We start from the raw sequence: 25,514 nt of genomic DNA on the forward strand, positions 1-25,514 counted from the left end.
GCTCGAAAAATATTCAAAGAACGTTACGTGTACGTCGTGTTGCGAAGTTGAACGGATCATTCAGAAAAAAGTTTTCAACTTCCTGTCACCTCGAGTCATAAGTGCTATCCGTGTTTCCGAAATTTTCTTATTGTAAATTTAGATTTACTATTCATACATTTTCTTTACATTTCGCCAGTTTTAGAATCAAAAAATTTTCCCTTTATTTTTTACATTCTTCGCAATCTATTTTCAAACTTCCTTTCATAAGCATTTAGCTTTTCTAACAACTTTTTAAAATGTATTTAAAAAAAAAAAACATCTCTATTTTCTTGATTAATGTTTTTTTTTTAGATTTTACTAAACATATGGATTCGATCTATTTGTCCTGATTGAATTTAAGACGGTAATAGATATACATATCTTAGCATTCTATCGCAATATATATTCCTGCAGAAAATGTTGTATATCAATTGCACACTATTTCATTTTTATACGAACCACTATTCTTTCCATGCTTTCCTTTTATGCGAAAAAATCACCATCATTTCCTGAGATGTTGCAAATCGATATGATAAGCGCGATATATACAACGTCTCGCAATATCGATAGTTCGCGACGTGCATCGACAAATCACGCCGTGGGATCAAAGCTCGAGAGAGAAAGAAAGAAAAAGCAGAGCGGATCGGCAAGCACGGAAATTTATCAAGAAAATTGCGGCGAACGTCCGACAATGATGGTAGAGAGGAAAGGGGGACGACATTCGGAGAAAGGTCAGCGATTTACGGGCATCCATCGATGTCGAGGGTTACGGCAAGAGAGGGTTCCTGTATACGGGTGAGGGGTTGCTTCTGTACGTATCGTATAGCTGCGCGGGATGCTAGTCCCTGGTGACCCTTTCCCGTCCGTTCTTCTCCCCTCCCCCTTAGCACCCTACTTCTTCTTCTTCCGGATTCTAGCTCTCATTTTGACAACGACGGTGAAATTCATCGCGGTCGTTCGCCACAAAGTATCAGGAAGCTCTTTCTCTTTTTTTTCCTGTCTCTCTTTCTCACTTTCTTTCTTGCTTCGTGTTCCTTGTCCTTAATCTCGTTGCTGCAAAATGCGTCTCCATTTCCGCGGGATGAATGGAGATTCTTGGGACGAGAAAGGTAGAAAGAGGACAGGCGATAAAACAATTCCCGGCGGCCCGCGACTCGATTTATCGAACTGTTATGGCGAGCGAGGAAAATCCGACGGTGACAAAATGATCGCCGGCTAGAGTATTTTATAGATGGGACAAGAATATCGTAACGTGTCAATCTCGCCAGATGTGATTATTAATTCGACAGTTGCAAAGCCAACCCAATCGATCGACGTTACGTTATTATACATCTTAAATAAACAATCTCTCATAAATTTTTATAATTAAGAGACAAATATTTAAGAAAAATATACATTTCTCTTTAAATCTTATTTCAAACATGGCATCTTTATAAAAAAAAGTTTGCAGAAACTTAAATAGCGGCAAACATAATTGCCAAAAATTTAAAAATTAGTACTTCAAAGGATATGCTTAATAATTTCTTTGTAAATTACGTAGAGAAGGAAAAGATATTTTAAGAAATATCATAAAAAAGTAATTATCGCAAAGTCATAGAGACGAAAATCAACATATTCTTAATGATATTGTAATCAAAAAGCAACGATTCTTTGAGCTTTAAAGCGAGACTGTTAATCCTCGAGGGAGCTATTGCTTATAATTACGCTTCGTCGAGAGGCATTATCCTCTCGCGTAACGTTCGCTCTTTCTACCCTTTCCGGAGGAAAAGAGCTTTAACGAAGGATAATATCAGCCGGTGCTGGGCAACCAGCTCCTAAACATTAGCAATTACCCGGGGTCTACGCAAACCCATCACTTACCTACGCGCCATATTAACTCTTTCAGAACGATTATTTTCATGGTTTAAACTTCACGGGCAGTCATTTGTCTCTCTCTTTGATCAATGAGTATATAATTAATTACAATAAATTTTCGCTAAGTCACAATAATTTACGCGTATAATGGAATATTACAAATACTGTTGCACATTGTGCGTATAAACCGCGTAAATACATGAATATTGTAATTAATTTAATGACTAACTGTAACGAATTAAACAAAAATTATTTCAGAAATGTAATTATTAATTCATTAAAATGTTATAACACAGCCTTTATAACAAATTTTCAAGAAGTATTAAATATTTTTTAGACGCTATCCTAGGATCTTTAAGAAGTTAATGCCACACTTTGATTAATATCACGCTGTGGACTAATTGAATGGAATAGATGAAAATCATAAAAGGCGTATGGCATAAACTCGCCGAGTTGATCATGTCGGTGGCCTACTTTAATAATCACCATGCTGCTTATGAGACACGCAAAGTTGCAATTCAAAATCCCATTGCACTTCATCCAACAACAAACTAAGTGACTGTCAGTCATATCTAAGTAATCATTTATATTAGATTTTCTCTCAAAGAAATTGTCGTATAATTCTGTTCAAAAGTTCCAATGCAATTAAATTATGACGAAAAAATAAAATACTTTGCAATGTTATAAAAATGCAATCTTATGTTTCATATAACTTAATTTATAAAAAATAATTTTATTTATATTTAATTTACTTTTCAATTTCAATTATGTTTAAAAATTAATCAAAAAATACTTGTAAAGTATATATGATAAATGATGTGCATACATATGTATACATACTGTACATCTGCTTGTTGGTATTTTGCCAATATCCTCCTTATTCAAAAATGCCCAATCATTTTAGAAAGATTGAGAAATTGGGATAAAATCAAAGTGTAATGCAATGCGTCTAAAAATTTTGGCAACAACCGTCGTACATTTCCTGTGCTTGGCAATTAATCAAGCTCGTAGGGCAAACAGCCTAATGAGTATGTGCGTGATCGAACTGCCAGATTGCCGAACCTTTCTCCATCTCGAGAGCAAAAAAAAATACTTCGGCATTTATTTCATGCAGTATCTAATGCATTGTAAAAAAAACTTTAACCAACCAATGACGTTTTTACCGAGTTAAAAAAAAAAAAACATATTTTTCTTTCGTTATTATCGCGTTTATTCATTTAACGAATTAAATTACTGCGTAAAATATTTTGACATCTTAAAATGAGATTTTTTTGTCCTTTTTATATTGCACAGAATATTGCATCAAGAAAAATATAGATGTCTATTAAAATATTTTCAAAAATTTCTTCAGATGTACGTGTGAAGTATATTTTTTGATTCCTCAGCAAATTAATAAATTTATTTATTGAATTAAAGAATCTAATACTTTCGAAAATGTTTTCCTTAAAATATCATTAAAGTAATATTTTATGTAAATACTTAATGTATTCAAATCTATGTTAAGTTTACTGTTTCTTCCAAACGTCGATCGATATACTCGAAATCGCGAACGATTTAATTATCACAATGGATCGTAACATTCTGAACAATCGATCTGTCACTTCAACCTAATACAAGCGAATTGATCGACTCTTTTATCGCACGACATGGCACTCGTCCTGCGAGAGGATCCATCAAGAAGCATCTCGACCGACTCGCGATCGATATGCGATTGCGTATGCACCCAGGCACGCACGCCTCGTTCATCACGTTCTGACAGATATAGGTTCGCGCTTATTAATTTTCGTTATTGCCGGTGTGAACGTGAAGCTCATCACCAATCTGAGCGCTTACGTACGCGGAAAAAAATACAACAACGAAATCACCGCAATGTGAGATATATTCCCTAGAGATTTTATCGGTACGTGAAATTAGGCTTTTACTTCGTGAAGATATTTATTAAAATTTTACTTAATAAAAAAATTATTAGTAATATTTTAATATATAAAATAGTACGTTAAATGTTGCCTGCCACAGACTTGAATACTTGAAATTTTTGATTTAAATATTAGAAAAATTATATCTCTCAAAATATTTCTTTAGTCAGTCTTTGCTTGTATTATAAGCCTGCGTTAAAAATTTGTAGTTTTATGAAAGAAAACTCCAAGGCATTTCTGAGATTAGTCTACTCTACGAGAAGGCGAAGTAATTTTAAAAGAAGAATTGACTCGGGGAATAAGAATGTTTGGAGACTTACCCGCGTGCGCACCGCGATGAAGAAAAAGGCCCCGTAAATCAGAGATCTCTGCAACAAAAGAAAATGAAATTAGAGAAGTTTGCGAGACGTACAACGTTGCTAGCCACTAGTAATATTACGGTATTTTTGCTCAATTTGTTTTTAATTCTTAAATGCACAAGTTTCTTTACCAGTGATTTAAACCGATTCAAAGTTACGCAGTAACTTTTACAACATGACAGAGAGAGAAAGAACGCCACGCTGGCTAAGAGATAAATTATCTTCAAACACTTTGGAGGAGATAATCAAAAGACTTACCTCTTGTAAATATTTTAAAGCTATACTTTTGAAAAATGATGATTACATGTTACAAAAATCTTTGAAAAAAGCTTATATATTAATAAACACGTTATCTATGTAATAAGATAATATACAAATAAATATTTTACAAATATGCGTGTCCTTCTTTTCCATTCTCTATATTCTTTGTTCCTCTAATTTAAATAATTTATATAATATATTTAGAGGAAACTTCCGAATAATAAAATCACAACTTTAGTCCTTTAAACTAAAATCATTTATATAAATTTAAAAGAACATATTTCCCAAAATAATACAAATACAAGTTTTGTTATAAGCATATACATTAAGAAATTAAATAAAGAATAAAAATGTATCTATTTGTAGTTATGTTCTGTGCAATTAACACACTCGGATTAAAGAAAAATCAAATCAGAATGGTGAAGAAAATTCGATATGATTAGCAAGTTCGAAACATCCCACTAAATATCTAAACATTTCACGGACAGTTCTCACTCGCAATGTCACACTGCACATATTAGTCTCTTATTCCGTATATCCGAAATGCTTTCCTTTGACGACACTCGCATTATAATTAAGTTCGCTCGATGTTGCAGCTGATGAATGTGCGACGGCAAGTGACAGAAAGGCCGCGCCAGTTTAGCGACGTATCCCAACTGCGGAAATGTTTCGCCGACTTCGTGTCACGCGCGAATTCTCTGTGAACTTTCCTCGACTTTGATGTACAGCCCTTCACATTACACTCCGGCCGTCATAATGAATCCCTAACGAATCCGGTCAATTAGGAACGCAGATTTATCTCACAAAGATATAATTTCTTTCGAGAGTCAAATTTACTCTTCAAATTTGTAAGTGTTATCAAATTTATTTGCATTGCTTAAAGTTCGTATTAATTAAATTTATTCACAAGATGCTTCAATTTATTCATATTATAAAAGCGATTCTTGAAACGTTTGCACACAGGTTTTACGACAACGTGACGTTGTCGTAAAACCTGAAAACCCCGACGATATTCCGCAGAAACTTTGAAAACAGTTCACGCATTTTCCCCAAGCAGTTTTAAACGGCTATCAAAAGTGTAAAAGCCGTTTTCCAATAGAACTTCCCTCTCAATGGGACTTTCCTTTAGCATTCTGCCAAAATCTCTCATTTAAGTTAAGTACCTCTTCCTAAAAATTCACATTTTTGCAAAAAATTTACAAGAGATTTTATCATCTTTATATACAAAAATATTGCTCTTTATTACAATACATTATTTAAAATCAAAAATAAATATTAGTTATTATTAAAATTTTTAGTATAATATAGTATACTTTTGATAGATATGCATTTAATTTGATAGATTTATAATAAAAAGTATATACAAAATTACATTTCCAAATTAAATATATAACTATTAAAATATAATCAATTCAATTAAATAAGTATTCGATAAATTAAAAAATATAACTAAAGATTAAAATTCAATATATATATTCAAAAAACTTTAAATTAAAATTCTATAAATATATTAAATATAAAAAAAAAAAATTTTTTTAAATTAATTTCTGTAAATTTCTATAAAAATATAGTAATGATAATAAGCAATTTTTTTCGACAAAAGATTTTCCTGTTTTCTCGCAAATCCAAATGATTTTAAAAGCACTGCTTTGCATTCCTTGAAAACTTTCGCCAGTTTTATCACGAGACATTTATGTAAATGTTAGTTGCTACTTGCATAAATCATCTGTGTGCATTAGGAAATCGAGATATCAATGGCGATGCTAACGGCGCCATTCGGCAATGCAATCCCGGTCATTAGCGTATGCATCGCGCGATGCATCATCGCGAACAGCGCGATAAAGCCGCGGACAGAGCCGCGGGTGCAGTAAAAGCCGGTGCATTAAGGCTGGCAAAAAGCAGGCGGGCTCGTCAACAGGCGCGGTTACTCTACACGCTACACGCGTCGTAACATAAATATCCCGACTGGCCACGTGGTCGTTGGGTGGTCGAGTTCTTCTCCGCGGACGAACGAATCCCGTCGCGTTCTCCGTCGTCCCGTCTTTTTGCGGCGATAACGATTAGAGATTAATGGCGACGAGAACGTAGGCGTCGTAAAATCCGCAAATAGGCCGTCTATATGATTCCTATTTTCGAAACGTCGTTAAGCTCTGATTGCTTCCACGTACATCGCCGATGCTTTTTCTGAAGTTGACAAAAATTAATTTTCCTATGCTACATTATTTTTAATATTATTTCGCCAAATTATTTCACCATCTCAAAGTAAAATACAATTTTTCCTAAAATAAGAAAATTCTAAATTGATTAATATTTGCGCATCCATCACAATTAGATAAAAAAATTTGATTTATACTACAATTTGCAATAAAGTTTTAATTGGTTTCCTACACATATAGATGCAGATTTATGAAAATATATATGTACACTAAAAGCAAAAATTCATATGATTTTCATGTAAACTATTCTTTAAAAACTAGCAGAAAATTTTAAAATGCAAAAATTATATTGCCAACAATTTTAATACATCAATATTTCCAGTTAGTATGAAAACTTTCATTAAGAGTCAGTGCATTTTAAAGAGCTGAGCTGCTTCGAAAGTACACGCAGTAACGAGATAATCGCTGGCGCCGAGTTGGCAATTTCGAAACGGTCGTTAAACGTACTCATTATTGTTTGATCGCTCTTCAAACGTTTCTTTAAAAATTAAAAAAAGAAAATCAAATGCTGCAATTTTCCATTAAATATCGTAAAATGTAAAGTGCTTAAAAATAAAAATATCTACAATAAAAAATTTTAATTTTCTTATCTATTATATTATTTTCTATGGGAATGGTGTGTGCGACTTTACACGCACACATATACATACATAAATAATAAATCTATCTTATTATTTTATTAAAATATTAATAATAAAATAGAATTTCTCTCATATAAACTTTGTTTATATCAACAGACTTCAAAATTTTATAAATTTCTTTATGTCTCCAGATTTACTCATATAGAGATATACATACGAGATATTCACATTTTTTGTCGACAAATCTTATATCTCTCAACTGTCGACACAGCAATATTCCAATTGTACAAGCAGACACGCTATATTGTATCCTGAATCTTACTTTTTCAAAGTATCGAAGAAATCTCATAAATAGTTTTATTAAACTCTTCAAGATTTCTTTTGAATTAAACTTCTCTTTTTCTGGAATAATTTATTCAAAAAAATCGCTTATGAATTTTTATTTACAGCCATTTTCTTCTAACAAAAAATGTTGAGATGTATAAGCAATAAAAAAAGAATCATGTTTTTGTTTCGAGAACGTAAAATAATGATAGAATGTTACATATATTCTTTATTTAATTTTCTGAACTTTAATATGATATTTAGAATCATTAATATGTTAAATGTTAAAAAATTTCAAAGTGGCAGAAAAAGATAGAATTTGATTCAATTTTTTGTTGAATAAAAAAAAAAATCAACACATGAAGTTTTTTCGGAAACGTCACTTTGTACATCCCATGTGCAAGTAAAAGAATTTCAAATTTTATAAGATTCTTCATACTCCTTCAATAGACTTCATCACACATATCCATACGAGAACGTTTTTCCGTCGACGAATCTCATATTTCCCAACCGTCGACGTAGCAATATTCCGTCTACACGTATGGCGATGTGCTTTGACTTTTTCCATCGAGGAAATCTTACAGCGGATTGCTGCATCCTAACAGCATCTTATCAGAGACGTCGCATCCTTCCGCCAAAGAAATTTTCTCTTTAACGAGTTTAACGCTTCTCTCTCCAGCGAGTACTTTTCGCATTTCGATAATCATGTAAAAGTCGCGTAGCAGACGGACGAAAAAATAGCAACATGCTCGGTTTTCTTTCGCACGAGCCGAACTTCTCGCATTATCGACACGCGGCGTCACCGTCCTCGGAAGTCTACCTTCAGTTTCGTCGCAATTCGCTTTTCCGGAGAAATAGAACGCGTTCTACAAGATATAAAGAAAAACTTCCCCGTCCTAATCCAAATTTGGCACTCGCCAATTTAACTTTATTCGACCGATAGATTACCGAGACGAGTCTGCAAAGAAATTGAAACGGAAATGACTTGCGGACTTTTTAAACAATTTAAACAATATACTGTTTTTTCTAAGTCCAGTGGTAGATACGGCATTTTATTTCCCCACACGACTATCATTAATCGAAAAGCGATACAATATTATTGGAGCGTTATCATTGGCCTACATCGCTTAATTAATGCTATGTATATACATTTAAATAAAATTGAGAAATCTCTACAATGTAAAAGAAAAAATTTCTACAATGTAAAAAAAATTTTTTTTAATTTTATATAAATAAATAATGATTTGAAAATTGTCGTTATATTAATTAAGAGACATTACTTTATATTAATTTTAATTTTCTAATATATAATATAATATAAATTTGGAAGAAAATATTTTATATAAGTTTTATAATCAATTATTTTTTTGTATGTCAATATCGATCAATATCAATTATATACTTGATTACTTTTCATTGATATCTCAACAAAACATAACAACAAAAGATTTCGGCTTCGCGTATGTTTTCTTAATTTCTCAGATAAGCGCGATATATTTCATGTGTTCCAAGAACGTTAAACCAATTATAAGCAGCATCGAGATATTACATGCGAATATACGTGTCTGATTACAAAATTCCAAGCCGACCATGAGGCGAAGATAAGATAAAGTGTCGGTATACTATTACGGTTACTTATTGTACAATTGAGACGATGAGCATCTCTTGTAGCATCGTTATTTTTTCCCGCAGGTTTTCGATCTCTCTTGATTCGGAGGAAATGATAAAGATTTTTCGTTCAACTATTGAGATATCGTCGATTTTAGCTTCGCCGAGTTATCAAGGATTTTGCGTTTGGCTGATAACATGGTTAATGTATAGAATGATACGCATTAACCGCGTTATCGAGTAGCCTCGGGGTGTCTCGGAAGTCAAGAATGCAGTTTTGTGTAAAGCTAGAGATAACGGAACTAAGAAAAATTACATTTCGACTGAAAGATATCGATAATTCGAACATTAATTACTATAATATTCAAGTATTAATAATTCTAGCATAAATAATTAAAATATTAAAAAATTTAAAGGTTTATTGGAAGAACAGAATATTAATTTCATATTTAATTATTGATCAAAATTCAAAGTCTGAAAAATAAAAAGTTAATAAATGCGCAAAATCAGACTTCTACTTAAAAAAAATAAATACTAAATTTGTAAAAGAATTTATTATTGATAGACTTTCGTGATTTGTATAAATTCCAAATTCGAGAATATTTTTAGAGATGTATTCTCCGCCGCTTATCTTATATACATATATCATATCGGACTGTCGTTTCATATAGAGTTTCGCTTTACCCGCCAACCGGATGCGTCTCGCTGTACCACTGACGACAACAGTAATCGATCTATCAATGTCTCGCGTTCCGCCAGAGAGTCTCGACGAATTTTCATTGAGTCGCTCAAGTCTTATCTAGACAAACTTTAGTAATGCTATACTCAATTCTGTCTCGAACATACAAATTGGAAATCTGAGAAAAATTGCATCTTTTTCTTTACCCTGCTTCTTACATTTTAATTTTATATCAAATTCCATCTCGACTTTAACACAGCTAATGACGTCTTTGCGAATTTTCGAAGTGGCAGAGACAAGAAAGAAGATCCGTAAACGTGAAAGGGGGAAAATTTAGGCTGGTGTGTAAGGAATCGAGAGGGCGAGGGATCAAAGGGGGAAGAGAAACCGGGACGATGAGCCGACGGCGGCGCCAGAGGTATTTATACCGTGGCGACCTTTGACGGCTGCGCCGACATCGACGTTGACGTCGTCGTCGTCGTCGTCGTCGTCAGCGACGACGACGAAGACGACGCTCAATGAAGAGCTATCCATCGAGGCAAACGTGGAAGAAGCAGAGCAAAGAGCGGGAACTCGCTCGACGTCGTGACGCCACTCTAAATGTCATCCGAACGTCGGCGTCGCCGCGATCTACCGATGATAGAACTAAGCTGCTGAATCTTTCCGAGAAGAAATTAGTGTCTTAAAACATGTTAACAAAAATTTAAATCTTGAAAAATTAAGCAATATTTAATATTTTTTTATCTCAAATATTTGTTTCATGATAATTTTTTTTGTTTCTTTATATAAAACTATATTTAATATACATATATAAGAATTAGGAAAGTTAATTTAATATATATTAATTAGTTTGGAATAAATCAAATATTAAAAGAAGTATTGTCAAAAAGAATTTAGGTATGAGAAAGATTTTCTGATGAAAACTTATTAAAATAGGAGCTATAAAGTTTCGCTTTTTATTAATATCTTATAATTGTTCTCTAGTTTTTTGCCTTCATTAAAAATTTAACAACGTATTCTCGGAAATATGATCGCATTGAAACTTTCGCAATTTCAAACTATGTTCGTCTTTCTCTGCAGCATCCACTTCATAGCGTCGTAATTTCTGACTTATTGTCAGCTCGTTACATCTTTATCCCTATCAGAATTCGTTTAAAAATTATTTACTGCTCGTCAAGAATATTGGCAATTATCGTCACTTTGACGTAATTAAATGACGTAATTGAGTAATTACTTTAATGTTTCAAATCAAATACGGAAAAAGTATTTCCACATCATCAAAATTAGCTCGAATAATCAAAAATATTAGTAATCAGAAATAAGTGCTGTTAAAAAGTTTGCAAAAAATATGTGGCTAATTGCAATATTACGAGTCATATCATAATGATTATATTTATAATGCAACGTGCAATGTTAATTAAATATTATTATCTTGTATTCACATTGTATGTGTGTATATGTTGAGTAAAAACGGATATTTTGATGTTATTCATCAATTTTATTTTTATATGATCTTCATAATTTATTTTATATTTATCTAAATTTTTACATTTTCAAGAAAGAGAAAGAGAAAGAGAGAGCAACTCAATTCAATAATTATTTAATAGTAAAAATTTTTAATAAAAGCATGGTGTGTATGTGTGTTTAGAACTTGTAATACATATTTAAATTGATCTATCAACATCATTAAATTTAATTTGATCATTGTTAATTATCGTGATGGACCGTACCCACGAAATCGTCTTCAATGTAGTCAATTTTAATTAGCAACAGTTGGGCAAATCTTACATTTTCCGCGTCCTCTTTCTAAATTTCACAGATAAGCAGCTGACTTGATTCCATGGAGAAACGCCGAATGAGGGAAAGACGGTCGAGTGTTCCATAAGGGGAGCGAGATTGCGTGCTTCGCCGACGAAAGCTTCGATGCTTAATTGAAACTGCCGAGTAAGCGGAGCTCTAGCTTCTGCTTTCGGTAACCCTGCCTAACCGCGATTTCCGGTGATAACTACACTCTCGAGACAACTATGTCTCCGTCGGTTTTCCTTCTTCGCGTAAAAAACATACAGAAAAAAATCCACTTATTTTTGTAAATAATTTATTGTTTTTTTTTACATTACTCCTTTTGTTAACAATCTCCTAAAACAGAGATATCTCTTTGACAATTCAGGAATTTGTATTTCTTTCAGCTGATTTAAATAGATTTTACAATTTAATAAAAAATTTTGTAATTCAAAAGTTTAGTTATCGTAAACTTATCACAAAAATATCACATTAATAAAAATATAATATTTAAAGTTAATTAAATATAATATTTAAATTTTAAAAATGTTACAAATTTATGATTAGTATACATATTTCAATTAAATATATTTCAACTTTTTATTAAAAAAAAAAAAACTATTTGAATTTAATCAAAGAGATTAATCGAAAAGCATAATCTTATTTCAAAAACATGCTACATATATTATTGCTGAGCAATACAAAAATCCTCGATTCCCTTCGCGATCTACTTCCAACTTACGAAATCTCCTAAGCTTCGTCGTGACGAAAGGAAATGATGTTAAAGTAAAGCTGCAAAAGTTATTGACGATTTATGAAAACATCGACTTTATCGCGCGCGACGGAAAGAAGTTTACGATAAATGTATTTTCCCAACACGATATAGCAGTTACTCCGGACAATGATGTTGCAAACGCACATCCGTGTTTTGTATAGATATTATAAATAATTTACACTTATTTTTATTATCAAATAAATTTACAATTAATTAATTACTTTAAAATTGATTTATATCCAAAACTTTAAATATTCTTCTATTTTTATTTAAATTTTTTATCAATTTTAAATGTCTGACAATATATTGTTAGTAATTTTTGCAAAATTATTTTTTCGACTCCAATTTCTTAACACACTTCACAACTTGATTCAATGTGAAAAAAAATTAAAGTATGTATAATAAAGTATATACAGTATCCAATCTTTTATCTTGTGGATCGGTAACATATTAAATTCCAAGTTGTTTAGACATTTTATCATTTTCTTCAAACTCAAACAGGTCGAAAGTATTTCTCGAAAAGAACTACCGAGCTATTTTTGATATACCAATATGTACTATATATATATATATATATATATATATATATATATATATATAGTACATATTGGTATATCAAGAATAGCTCGGTAGTTCTCTTATTATATATATATATATATATATATATATATACACCAATATACTATTTTTTATATGTCAATACATTATACTATCGATATTCTTATTCTGCTGCTCCCATACATTTCAGTCTTGCTGCACAGCCGAGCCCATAAATTCTTAAACATTTCCCATCAGTTCACGGCTATTGCTGGACAAACGATATTATACTCCGTTAGTCAAAACCGCCATGTCTATTTGTAGAACGAATCTGGCGGAAATCATGATGATCGACCGTCAGATATATATGCACACTTATATAAATTAAAAATTTAGAATAGTGTATCGCAATATTTTGCAGAAGATATATCTGTTAAACTTGATAAATAGCAAATTTTATTTTATTGCACATTTATATAATAATTTAAATTAGAATTAATATGGATATAAATCTTTGAATGATATAAAACAGTTAATGACATAATAATTTATAATATGAAAATTCTCGCTTTTGAAAGAAGAGATGCTAATCCCATTATTTTATCCACTAACTTTTATGTGTTTTTAATAATAAATCATAGTATTTGGAGGACACAATTTTTGAAACTAGATTAGTAAAATAATACCTTTATGTTAAAATATGATACTTTTAAGTTTAATATTGCTATATATATATATATATATATATATATATATATATATATATATATATGTATATGTGTATATATATATATATATATATATATATATATATATATATATCTACGTATCTAAAGAATTCTTCAAGACTTTATCTGTATTCATTATTAATCTTGCTATTATTCTTTCTTCTCTATTATTCCGTTCCTTCGTTTACAACGTTAGCGAAATCGCGAGAAACTTTTCAAATGATGCATTTTTCTACTGTGCAAGCACGAATAAAAGCTTCACAGTGATCCAGGGGGAGATTCCTCTGTACGAAGACCGTATCATCCCCGGGGACCTCGCCGCTCTCAGATTTCGAAAGAGCTTTCTTCGTAGCTCTCAGCGCGCGAGAAGCTGAAGAGAAGGCGTTTTATAAGAAATAACCGTTCTCCTTCCCCCCCCCCCTCTGCGTCTCACTGTGTAACTTCTCTTTCTCTCTTTTACGCGATTGGTAACGCGACGTCGAACACGACGGGTACATCTGAGAAATCGCACTTCCGTCGAATCATGCGTCTCTCCAACCGCCGAGGAAAGTATTTTTGGACACGTTGAATCGATGCCGACATATTTCGCGGTCCACTGAAAATCCCGATGCCGCCTCCGAAGAGGACGTTTCGAGATGTGTCCGATAACGTCAGCGCGTGATGATGCGCCTCCTTCATCTTCTATAATTGTTTGATGATTCTATCAGATTCGAGATTTCTCCTAGTTCATTAATGCGACTCTATTACTCATAATAGCTGATTTAAATTATAATGTGTCTTATCATTTCCTCTCTCTCTCTCTCTCCTCTCTTTTCTGCTTTTATCATAAAAATATAAATAATTAAATATTATAAATTTCAAAACAAAATCTTTGTTGATGTAAAATCAAAAGTATTATGTATTTTATTCAATTTTTTATTTTCTATCTTAATGATTTCTTTAATGTCATTTGCACATACAAAGATTCTTAATTATTATGTATATAATACAAGTTTTTAATAGAATACAAATACTAATATTAATAATAATTTAATAAATTAATAAACCTAAAAAGTCAAAATCAATAATAATTGCTAATAATTTAAAAAATTTAAAAATCTATATATCTCCCAGAGAGATATTAATCCAAAATTTTACTTATTATCTAGCTTTAAGCAAATAATATCAAGAAAACTCGATAAATAATAATTATTGAAAAATATAAAATTCCGCCACAAGTAATGTTTTGAATAATTTAAGCTTAATATCAGTTACAATAAATCAGACTACAACGATCTTGCAGTACAACAACCAGTGCTTTTAATACGGCTTATCAAGCCGTATGTTGACCGGATGATTTATCTGCCGCAACAGAATCTCTCTCACAAGTGCTTATCTCATTCCATGTCGTGTCCGCCATCGCCCTCAGGTTAACATTCAGGACGGCAAGGACGATCAACGGTAGGAAACAGTCGGTTAGAGGAGAAAGGAAAGGATTAGATCCGATGCATTGTTCCCTTACGGAATCCGGAGGTTCCCGCAATTATTTTCAAGCGATTATCCGACGAACGGAAATTCACTCCGTCATGATGGAAACAAAGTCCCTCATCTCTCTTTCTCTCTTTCTCCCGAAAGCTTCGAAAGACGAAGAGAGGATAAAGGGAGGAAAGAAGGGAGGGCAACACATGAGAGGACCCTTTCGAAGCACGCACTTTCGCAGCGTTATCGATCTCGTCCACCGCTTTTCCGACCTCTGTCCCGTGCACGCACGCACGCAGACCTGCCCCTTCACCTCTCCGAGAAACGAAGAGATAGGGTTTCGCTTCTCTGCGGCGAAACCTTAAGCCGCCGTTATTACGACTTTCACTTAACGCCGTGCAATTTTCGACCCACCGCGTTTTGCCATTGCCGCGCGGAAACCGGATACATTCTCTTTTATCTTCTCCTGTGATCGGAGCAACTTCATTTTCTAAAAAGCAATATTTTTGATTCGTGCGAACCTGTGGACCTGTAAAATATTTCCAGGTCACTCAAAACCAGGTCTTTGACAATAATAAACATTTTCGAAATCAGCAACTTTATTTTATGAATGAAATTCACTATTTATCTCTGAATTTCTTAATCAGAAAAAATTAAAATTAAAATTAAGATTCAAATTGCATAACTTTGTTTTAAATAAAATAACTTGAAACAAATTAAAAAATTTGATTTATCAAAATTTCTAAAAAAGCAATATTTTTTATATTTCAACTTAAAAGTAATTATTTTTTAAATCAATTTAATCCTGAATTACATTTAAATAATTAATAAAATATTCTCTTTATCTTTGTTTACATGTCCTTAACTTAGTTTTTACGGAGGAAAGAAGCAACTCTGAATTGACAAAAGAAAAATCCTTGGATAAAGATGAGACCTTATAGTACCAGAAAGTCAATTGTCTTTTATCCCATCGTTTACTTATACCTACGATGAAATATCGATGATCTCATTCCGAGTTCGGCGCTTATCTATAATGAATTTAACGTTAGCTCTCTAGCTCACGGCGAAAATCGATTCGTGCTGATCTGGACTGTGATTTTGATTTCCGAGCCTGATACCGATAGCGTATTCGACTAATCAAGGAATGGATGCCAATCGACTTTCCTGTTTGATCGGGAAAACGATTGCGGATTCCGGCAGTGCAAATATGCAGGAAAATTAAATATCGGCCGCCACTATTGTCGCTCACAATAAAAGAGTTGACTCTTGACATTTATCTAAAAAACTTTAAATCCGGCTAAAGATACTGAATCGATTCTATCAATTCGTTCCAAACATCTATATAGATTATTTATCATCACTCTTCATCCAGAATGATTTTAGATATTTTAGATATAAACTTTCAAATTCGACCATTTAGAGAGAAAGAAAGAAAAGTCAAGTATAAATTTTTCCAATAAAATTGCGAATTTAAAAAAATTTAATAAATCAATATTGTATTGTCATTTATCAAAGATGATATCAATATTGTCAATTTCATTTATCTCATTATTTATTATTATAAAATTTATCCCAGAATGAGAAATCTATCTATTTATTTAAGGCCATTAAGGTACTATATTTATCAGATGGATACTTTTTATATGAGCAACCCGTATGTCACTCCATTTCCGAGGAAATCTATCGTAATTTCTTTTCTCGCAAATAAACACATGATTTGAGATATGCACGCTGTATAAGATAATAAGTATCAAAAAGAATCCCTTTTAGGCTCTTTTTGCATTTTCTGTTCGGCTGCTCGTCTGGAAGTATAACAACGGAGCGCTACTACGTCTTTCTAAAACGATGGCGACAAAGAAAAACAGTCATTCGTGAAGAATCGGCATATGCTCACTGCCGTTAGTTGAAAGAGAAAAGAGAAAATAAAAGGGAAAACTAGACGAAAGGGTAAAGCGACAGAAAGAAGACGAACGCGCGATGCAGAAAGGAAGAAAGGAGTGATACAGTAGCAATTTGAGACAATGATGATGAGAGGATCTCTAAAAAAGTGCGAAACAATGCCGCTACTCTGCCGATTCTCTTTGTCGCCTATAGTGTGACTTCTCACTCCTGTTAATCCTGACGATGCACAGTATCATTTGTCATCTATGTCATCTATCTTTGTCAGCTGCATCATTTAAAATCATATATTTCGGAAGAAGCGTTGAAAAATAAAAAAAAATAAAAATATTAAAAAATTATATTTCTAATATTTCAATATTGTCAATATTTTTCGTTATTTTATCATATTAGAAATATTTAATTTGTATATATATATATATATATATATATATATATATATATATATATATGTATATATGTAGTGTGTGTGTGTAAAAAATTAAAATATATGATATTATATGTATATTTTATACAACATTCTAATATATTTTTTTTTAATTTTTCATAAATATTTAATATTAATAAATTTAAATTTTCTTATAATATGTAGTTTGTTATGATTTAAAAGTACTATCGAAAGAAATTTCGAATTATTATCTCTGACATTATGTTACATACAATTGACCATGAAACGCTATGCTTATATCGAGAGCTTACACAGGTCAGTCATGTATATAAGTATGACATCGCAAAGAGCGCGTGCAGCAACATTATGTATGCGGATTACATCAGGGACACCAAGCTGCTTATGAGACTGTGAACCGCTACCGGAATTTAAAATGAAAAAGGCCGACTGGAGAATAAAGAAGTGATGCAGTCGAAAAAATCATCAAGCTAATTACCAGAGTCCGCAAGAAAAAAAATGCGATTTTAATTGCTATACATAATAATGTCTTATTGTATTCTAAGGAATTGTAAGAATATGAAAAATTAGAAGAAAGAATAAATATTTGGAAATATTTATACAATGCATTTAAGTAATTTAATCTTACTAATCTCTGTTGTCTCATAGAAGGATTTCATTTAAACTTTTTAATTTTCAAGAAACAAAAATAACTTTTCGCTATTAATAAATATTTTTTATTACCCTTCTCAATCTATTTCTGTTATAGAAAGTTATATTCTTTAATCTTCTTTCCCCGATAAATGATCTTTATGCATTTCCTGTTTATCTACCGCATTTTTAAAGAACTCAATAATAATTTTTCTTTTCTTAAGTTAATAAATTTAATGTATGACGAAAAAATTATAGCATCATTCCTAAATTCACTCTGAATGGCATCAGAGAAAATTTAAATCGACATTTCAAATGTGCAGAAATCTCTTATTGTTGGTCGCGTCGAGCAAAATAATCAAACGACAAGAAAGTTTACTCTCGTACGAAATAACATAGCTTTACGCCTGCTTTGAAGTTCTTTTTATCTTCAGTTTACGACGTGAGTTCAAATAGCCAATCACGAGGGTCTCTCGAGACAACTAGAAGGAAGCGAAAGAATCGGCGAATGATTGACAGATCTTCCTCTCTAGCCGAGATTATTGTTTCAACTACACAAGTGTAATTATGTTATGCCGTTTTTATCGTATATATATTGTATACATATTATTATTAATATTATTAATTTATATATGTATATAACAAATAAATCTAATAACTCTTATATAATTTTTTTACGTATTTGTTACACATTCGAAAAATTTTAGAAAATAAGGATTATATATATTTTATAAGAAATATTTATTTATAAATTTCAAATACTTGAAACCTGCAGATTTTTTGTAATAAACTGTCTTATTCATAAAATTTTTGAAATTATCAAAAATTATTGATATCCTAATGTTTTGGAAAAACGCTTGCCTTCTTGCTCTATTCGAGGAACAATTCATTTTGTAAATATTTCATCCCACTATTCCATTTCATAAAAAAAAAACGTAAGCTGGAAGAATAAACTCCGAGGCAGCAAATATAAATGAAATCGCGATAATCTTGTCATCACGGCGGCGGCGAGTGTCCCAGCGAAAATTATTCTCCACAGCATCCGGACCAACGAAACGACTCGGTATGCTAATACCGACGCGACGCGGATAAAAATGCGGCTCGCAATCAGCGTTTATATGAAAAACACTCCGACATCCCCGGCAAACCGCCCTCGACCGACGTTGTCATCGCTCGAGCGACGTCGCGATATTACTCAAGTCTTGCCTTCGCGAACGAAATCGAGCTCCCGTTCCCCTTCTTGCCTAAGCTTTCGTCGTCGACACATGAGAGCGGAAAATAGCTGGTATTTCGGACGGATAATGCGACGTGGTCGCACCCTCCGCCATCCTCCTGTCACGTCTCGCTTATGCGACTTTTCCGCGGATTCTCATCGCTAATCTTCTTCGCTCGTTCGTTCGCCTGAGGACGTCCGCTTTTTCAAACTTAACAAAGTAACAGAGATAATGGTCTCTATTAAAATACTACTATATATAATATTCCATCTCGTAGTTTCTATGCTCATTAATTCGTGACTTTTCTGTTAGAAAATATTAAATCGCATTATGAAGCTTTTGTCATTAAACAATTCATCTCTCTATTAAATGTAATATCAAGTATAATTAATGTCTGCATGCTACAGTATTATATAATGTACAGATTTTCCTAAAATAAATAAAAATGACATATCTTATTGTCTTCTTCATAATTATAATCTATTATTTTTTAGCACGAGAGACTGTCAATGATAATTTTTCAAATAAAAATAGATGCCAAACTTAACAAAGCCTAATATTAAATATCCGATTGCACGAATTCTAGGACGCAATGTGCCATGAATAACATCCAGGTGTTAAAAAGGAAATTATCGACAATGATGTGCAATTTTGACGATGCCACAGTTTTATCTTTTGAAAAACACAATGTAACCGCCTGCGACAATAAATGCTCATGAAAAATTGCCCATCATCACTAAAAAGAGTGTAACGTTGTGTTCCCAGCGCGACAAGTGGAAACTTGAATAAAATATGATTAACGATGCGGATCGTTATTCCTGTGCCAAGTTACCGTAACTACTGTGTCGAGAAGCATATCGCGTGTGCCTTTCGTCTCCCGCTTTAACATTGTCGCCGTACAAAACAATTTCCGACGGTTAATCATGCCAAGAATTCTACAGAATTCTTGCATCCGCGACCATACCACCGATATAATTTCATACATTCTAATGACAAATTCTTTGAAAAGCTCAAAGATTGTTCTGAAAATTTAATAAACGGTTATCGATATCGCGATAATCAATCTTTTTTACATTTAGCATTAGTTATTCTAGCAATCGAATTTTTAATGTTTGTCTAAAATTAATTGATAAGAGCGATTTTATTATCAATATATGTATATTCATAATTAATATCAATATTAATATTTAAAACGTAATGTTGATTCTTGAGTTATAAATCAAACTGCGTAAAATTTTTGCCGGAAAAGAACATCCGGTTCCGGTTAGTTCCTTTTATTCCGAAAAAATTTATATTTCAACAATCGCGGATAATCATCCGTAGAGAATTCCGTTTTTGTTAAACAATCGTAGCCTAAAGACGATTAGCACGTAGTCCGAGAATGGGTCCGTAAAATCCGACAAATTGAATTCTATTAGATTCAGAATTTTCAGGCGCCATTAACGGCCCTACAAATTTGGTCCGAATCCAATGGTGCGCGAACGACGCGGGGACCATCTGGTCTTCGTCGAATGCCGCAAACGGGGTCCGATTGGATACAAGGCCAGAATAGCTAAATCGTAATCGCGTCATGAAAATTGTTGCGACGAGCGCGACGATCGCGTGGAATATCAATGAGAATCGGAGAATGTCATGTTTAGCCGCGCATAAATTAACCGATTATCTATACCTTCATTCTTTCAATATAAATAATATGACGTGCCATTTACTAATATTAGATAAACGTTATTAATATAAATCTCATATGTTTTTTTTTTCACATATTATTTATATCGTGTAATTATGCTTATGTGCATTATGTTGTATATGTTATATGTTATTCGTGTTATAATAAGAGTAAAATATCAGCTTTAATTGAAACTTCACATAACATCTTTTTACAACCAAGGAATATTCTTCATTTAAGAAAAGACAAAAAAAAATTCAAAATTTAAACAATTTGTATTTATATATTTTTAAATACGTTAATTATATTTTATTCATATAAAATCAATAAATCGATATTACAAAATTACAGATTCGATACGAAATGCGACAATCGATCGGCGGCGCAACGAAAGGTTCTTGCGCTTCTCTGTTTGGACGGCGGCCAAGGACGGGTTGCTCAACTCCGATACTTGCGTTTAAATTCCCAATGATGATTCCCTCTCTCCCTCTACGACGGACAATGTCAGGAGGATACAATAATTGCTATGCGTGATTACGCGGATCGAAAATGATAATCGCGAATCGATGCACGTACGATTGAACGTATAAAAGTGCGCCACCTCAAGAGCACGAGCATCAATCGATCTTCGATCTTCGAGCTCTCCAAAGCTTTCGGATTCTCTGTCAACTGCAGACATGAAGTGCTTCGCCGTGAGTAAAACGACTGTAATCTTTTTTCGTGATATCAGTGCTAGTATATTAGTTTCGTTGAAAAACTTTTTGACTGATTTTTCCGCAGTAACATTTTGATATTTTACAATTTTTATTTATATAAAAATATCAAGTTAAAACGGAAAAAAAGGAAAAAAAAAAAATAATAAATATATCTTACGTCCTCATAGGTGACAATAGATTTAAACAGATTTCTGAAAGTTGATAATTTTCAAATCTATACTCTGTCAAAAAATGAAAAAGATTCTTTTCATTTTCTCAATATGAAATAAGAAAATTGAAAATTTTCAATACCAAATTCCGAGTTTTGTGGCTTTATAAATCTTTTTAAAGAACGCAGATTAAAACCTTATAATGCAGCATATAAACGTATCTTTATATATTTTCCTTATTATTTTTAGGTTATCGCTCTTTTCGCCCTGCTGGCCGTCGCGGCTCTCGCGGAGGCGAAACCCACCACCGAGGTAGAGTCCATCGAACCGGCACAGGCCGAGCCCATCTCGCCGGAAGCGGCTAGAAACAAGCGAGGGTTGTTGCTGAGCGCGGCTTACACGGCCCCGATCGCTTACAGTGCATACACCGCTCCGGCAGTCGCTTACTCCGCATACAGCTACCCTTACGCGTACGCGGCCTATTCCAGCTACCCCTATTACGCCGCGGCCTACAGAGCGCCCTATTACTTGGCCTAGATACGCCGAGTAACCACACAAGCCTGAGGGAACAAGCCAAACTATTCGACCGACCGGCCTCTCATTTTACAACCCTTACTGTACGACGATATCACTCACGATGCGATCACGTAAAATAATTCAAACAAAACAGAGCCTATTAAATGAAGTTATCTAAATTCCTTTTTCGTCAAGTATTCACAAACTCTTACTTTTTTAATTACACACACTGTCTATTAATATTATTATTCAACAAAACCGCAACAAAAGATATATTAGTCGTTATTTATTTGATTACTGAAAGAGAGATATTGTTTTGCGTACACAGATACATAAAGAAAAAAAGTATCGCCATGATTCAAATAGCCATTTGTATGCACGATAGAACTTTTAAAAGGATCGTGCGAGTAAACAGGAAACGAACCATATTAGAACAAGAATTGGATTTTATCCGGATAAAGTATCTTATTTCGTAAGAGGTTGCTAGTAATACCTCTTGGAAGTTGTATCTATATTATTGACTCTAGGGAAAACTTGTAAGTTTCTGCCGTACATCTTTGAAATACGCTTATTGCATTATTACACGTACATACGTACACATATACAGTATCTCTCTTATTAAATAGCCTACAATTTATGTGAAAACGAAACGGACCATCCACCATTTGAATTTGTACAAGAACACTCGCAACGTGATGTATATGATTATCTATTCCCTAAAATGTTAAAAGAGAAAAAAAAATATTGACGAACCGTTGTCGAGAATGTCTCTTTGTGTATATATCACATTTATGAATTATATAATTCACTGAAAATTTATATTAGCAGATACAATACATTCGATTATTTCGTTTAAAGGTCTATGTGAACCAGAATTTTCATGAAGAAAATATTCGCAGCGTGATTCTTTGTACGATTCTATGCCATTGCGTAAACGTAAACAAAAAACGTAACAAAAAAAATTGACGAAACGTTGCTAATTCTTCTTCGTGTATCTCTATTTAAGATATTATTAGTCATTATTTATGAATTACATATGTAATCCACTTTAGAAAAAATATAATGCAATGCAATAATATTCAAAATATTTTTCTCTTTTTCCTATTATCTTACTTGTATGAATTACTTGTATTTTGCAATTTCTTTTCCTCACAAAGATTTAAAAAAAAAAGAGATAAAATTAACATTTAGTATTATAAAGAATCTTGATGTTTCGAAATTTCATTTTGCAGTTAATTTCGAGCAAACTACAAACAGAATTTTAATCAAAATGTGCACTTATCGTCAGAATATTTAATGTTAATAAACTTTTTTTTTTAAAGTTATTAAGCTTTAGGTAAAGGACTGCTTTCATAAACTGTGGAAGTTTGATGTAAGCTTCGCAAAAATATTTCCCTTGGCCTATATGTCGCGAGATGTTACTCTTGTAGATGGAATTATTCCCTTGATGACGGCGACGACGAATGCATTTTTAAGCGCACGCCTTTAGTAAGAGTTTAGAGGCACTCGCGGGAGAATACTAGCGCAATGTGTTGCGAAGAGAACCGCAAAGAAAGTTCTTGCGAGAGATCTCGCGTCTTCAAAATAGCACACACACGTTTAATGGTTAAAAAATATAAAAATATCGAGCTTTTATTTACATTGTATACATATAAATACGAAATCATTCTGTTATGACTTTTCATAGTTTTATTTCGTTTATTTTTTCGCAATTTTTTGATATTAAAAAATTTTGTGTACATATGTTTCCACAGGTTTTATTATATCCTATTTTATACGAATTTTTTGCGTTCTCCTATATTTAATCATTTTGGATATATAGTTCAATAATTCTATATAATATCGAAAGAGAAAAATAAAAAAAAAAAACGATAATTTTTGATATTAAACTTTTATTAAGATAAAGATCCTAAAAACATCATTTTCATAAAATAAACATGATGATATTTTACAATACGGATTTTTCAATCGATTGAATGATGCATGCACAATCTTAAAATTTAAACTACCTAAAACACTAACATTTATCTAAACTACAGCTTATTTAAAAATCTGCATTATAAAAAGTATTTCCATTTTTTTAATACGGCAAATCAACGATAGTCATAAAAAAATCTAAACAATTTCAGAAAGAGTAACAAAATCTGCGCGCGTTGAATATCAGATCAAGTTTTCGATAAAAAGTATTTCTCGGGAATTGCCAGGAAAATACAGGAAAGAGTTTACGGTCGCAGCTTCAGTAACTCTGGCGTGGAAAAACGTTTAATTGCCATCGTTAACAGCCTCACGTGGTAATTAAGTTGAGTCACGCGGTACATCCATCATCATCCTGGTACGGTAAATTATGTCGAGATTATTTCGGACCGCGAGGAATAAAGAATTTCGTGATTTTATGTTCGGTTTATCTCTTCGAAAAGAAATAAATATAAGACATACTTTCCGTTTCAGAAGATTGTAAATATGAAATTTTATCTAATATTGATTAATCTGCTTTTACGTTAAATTAATAAAAAGAAATCGAAACAAATTCTACATTACGTAAAAAGAATAAAAAGAATAAAAATTAATAAAGAATATTTATTATAAATTATGATTTATGATCTTTCGATCTCATGACAGTTTATCAAAGCATTAACTTTATTAATCAATCGCGTTCGCATTTCATGAAAATATATGAGGCCTGAAATAACTATTAAAATAATTTTATCGGCGAGTCTCGTTAAAATCCCAGTAACTACATTTGCAAATACATTCGCCGCATTCAAAGCGAAATGCATTTTACATACAACGTGTCGCACATGTCAATGAAATCGCCAAAAAGTTCGCGTGTGTTTCGGACGAGCGAATTTTGTGACGACTGCGACTGTCCGTTGACCCTTTTATTTTCGGCTGCGCTAATCCTATACATATAGAGTGTTCGCTAACAAATGTATTTGGCGAATAACGTGATAATCAATATTTGGTGAAAAAATTAATTTTTTTTTTTTTTTTTTTTTAAAGTTCATTCGAAAATTTTTTTGCAATTTTAAAGGCTTCGACGTGAATCAATGTAGTTTATCTCGCAAATGAAAAAACGCAATTTAGGTATTTTTTTGCTTTCATATTTGATTTTTTATACACAGTATAACCCATCAAATAGCTTTTTGTGCAATTGCTATGCGCAATACACGAGTGCATAGCGTTTTTGGAGTTTTGTGTGAAACGTGGAAATCCGAAAGAGGC

At 32.5% G+C, this 25,514-nt stretch overlaps 1 protein-coding gene and 1 pseudogene across 9 annotated transcripts in view; one reads left to right on the plus strand and one right to left on the minus strand.

The window, feature by feature from the left end:
* Nucleotides 1–25,514, minus strand: part of LOC126858941 (stress-activated protein kinase JNK) — a 141,532-nt gene that overhangs the window by 65,960 nt on the left and 50,058 nt on the right. For all 9 annotated transcript variants that reach the window (XM_050609759.1, XM_050609732.1, XM_050609741.1 and 6 more), the window contains one exon: nt 4,112–4,159. The gene's annotated coding sequence lies outside the window, so the exon portion shown is untranslated. The remainder of the gene's footprint in view (nt 1–4,111; nt 4,160–25,514) is intronic.
* On the plus strand, nt 21,478–23,377 carry LOC126859262 (uncharacterized; annotated as a pseudogene).

Source organism: Cataglyphis hispanica, chromosome 1, assembly GCF_021464435.1.
Source record: "Cataglyphis hispanica isolate Lineage 1 chromosome 1, ULB_Chis1_1.0, whole genome shotgun sequence".
NCBI classification, from domain to species: Eukaryota; Metazoa; Arthropoda; class Insecta; order Hymenoptera; family Formicidae; genus Cataglyphis; species Cataglyphis hispanica.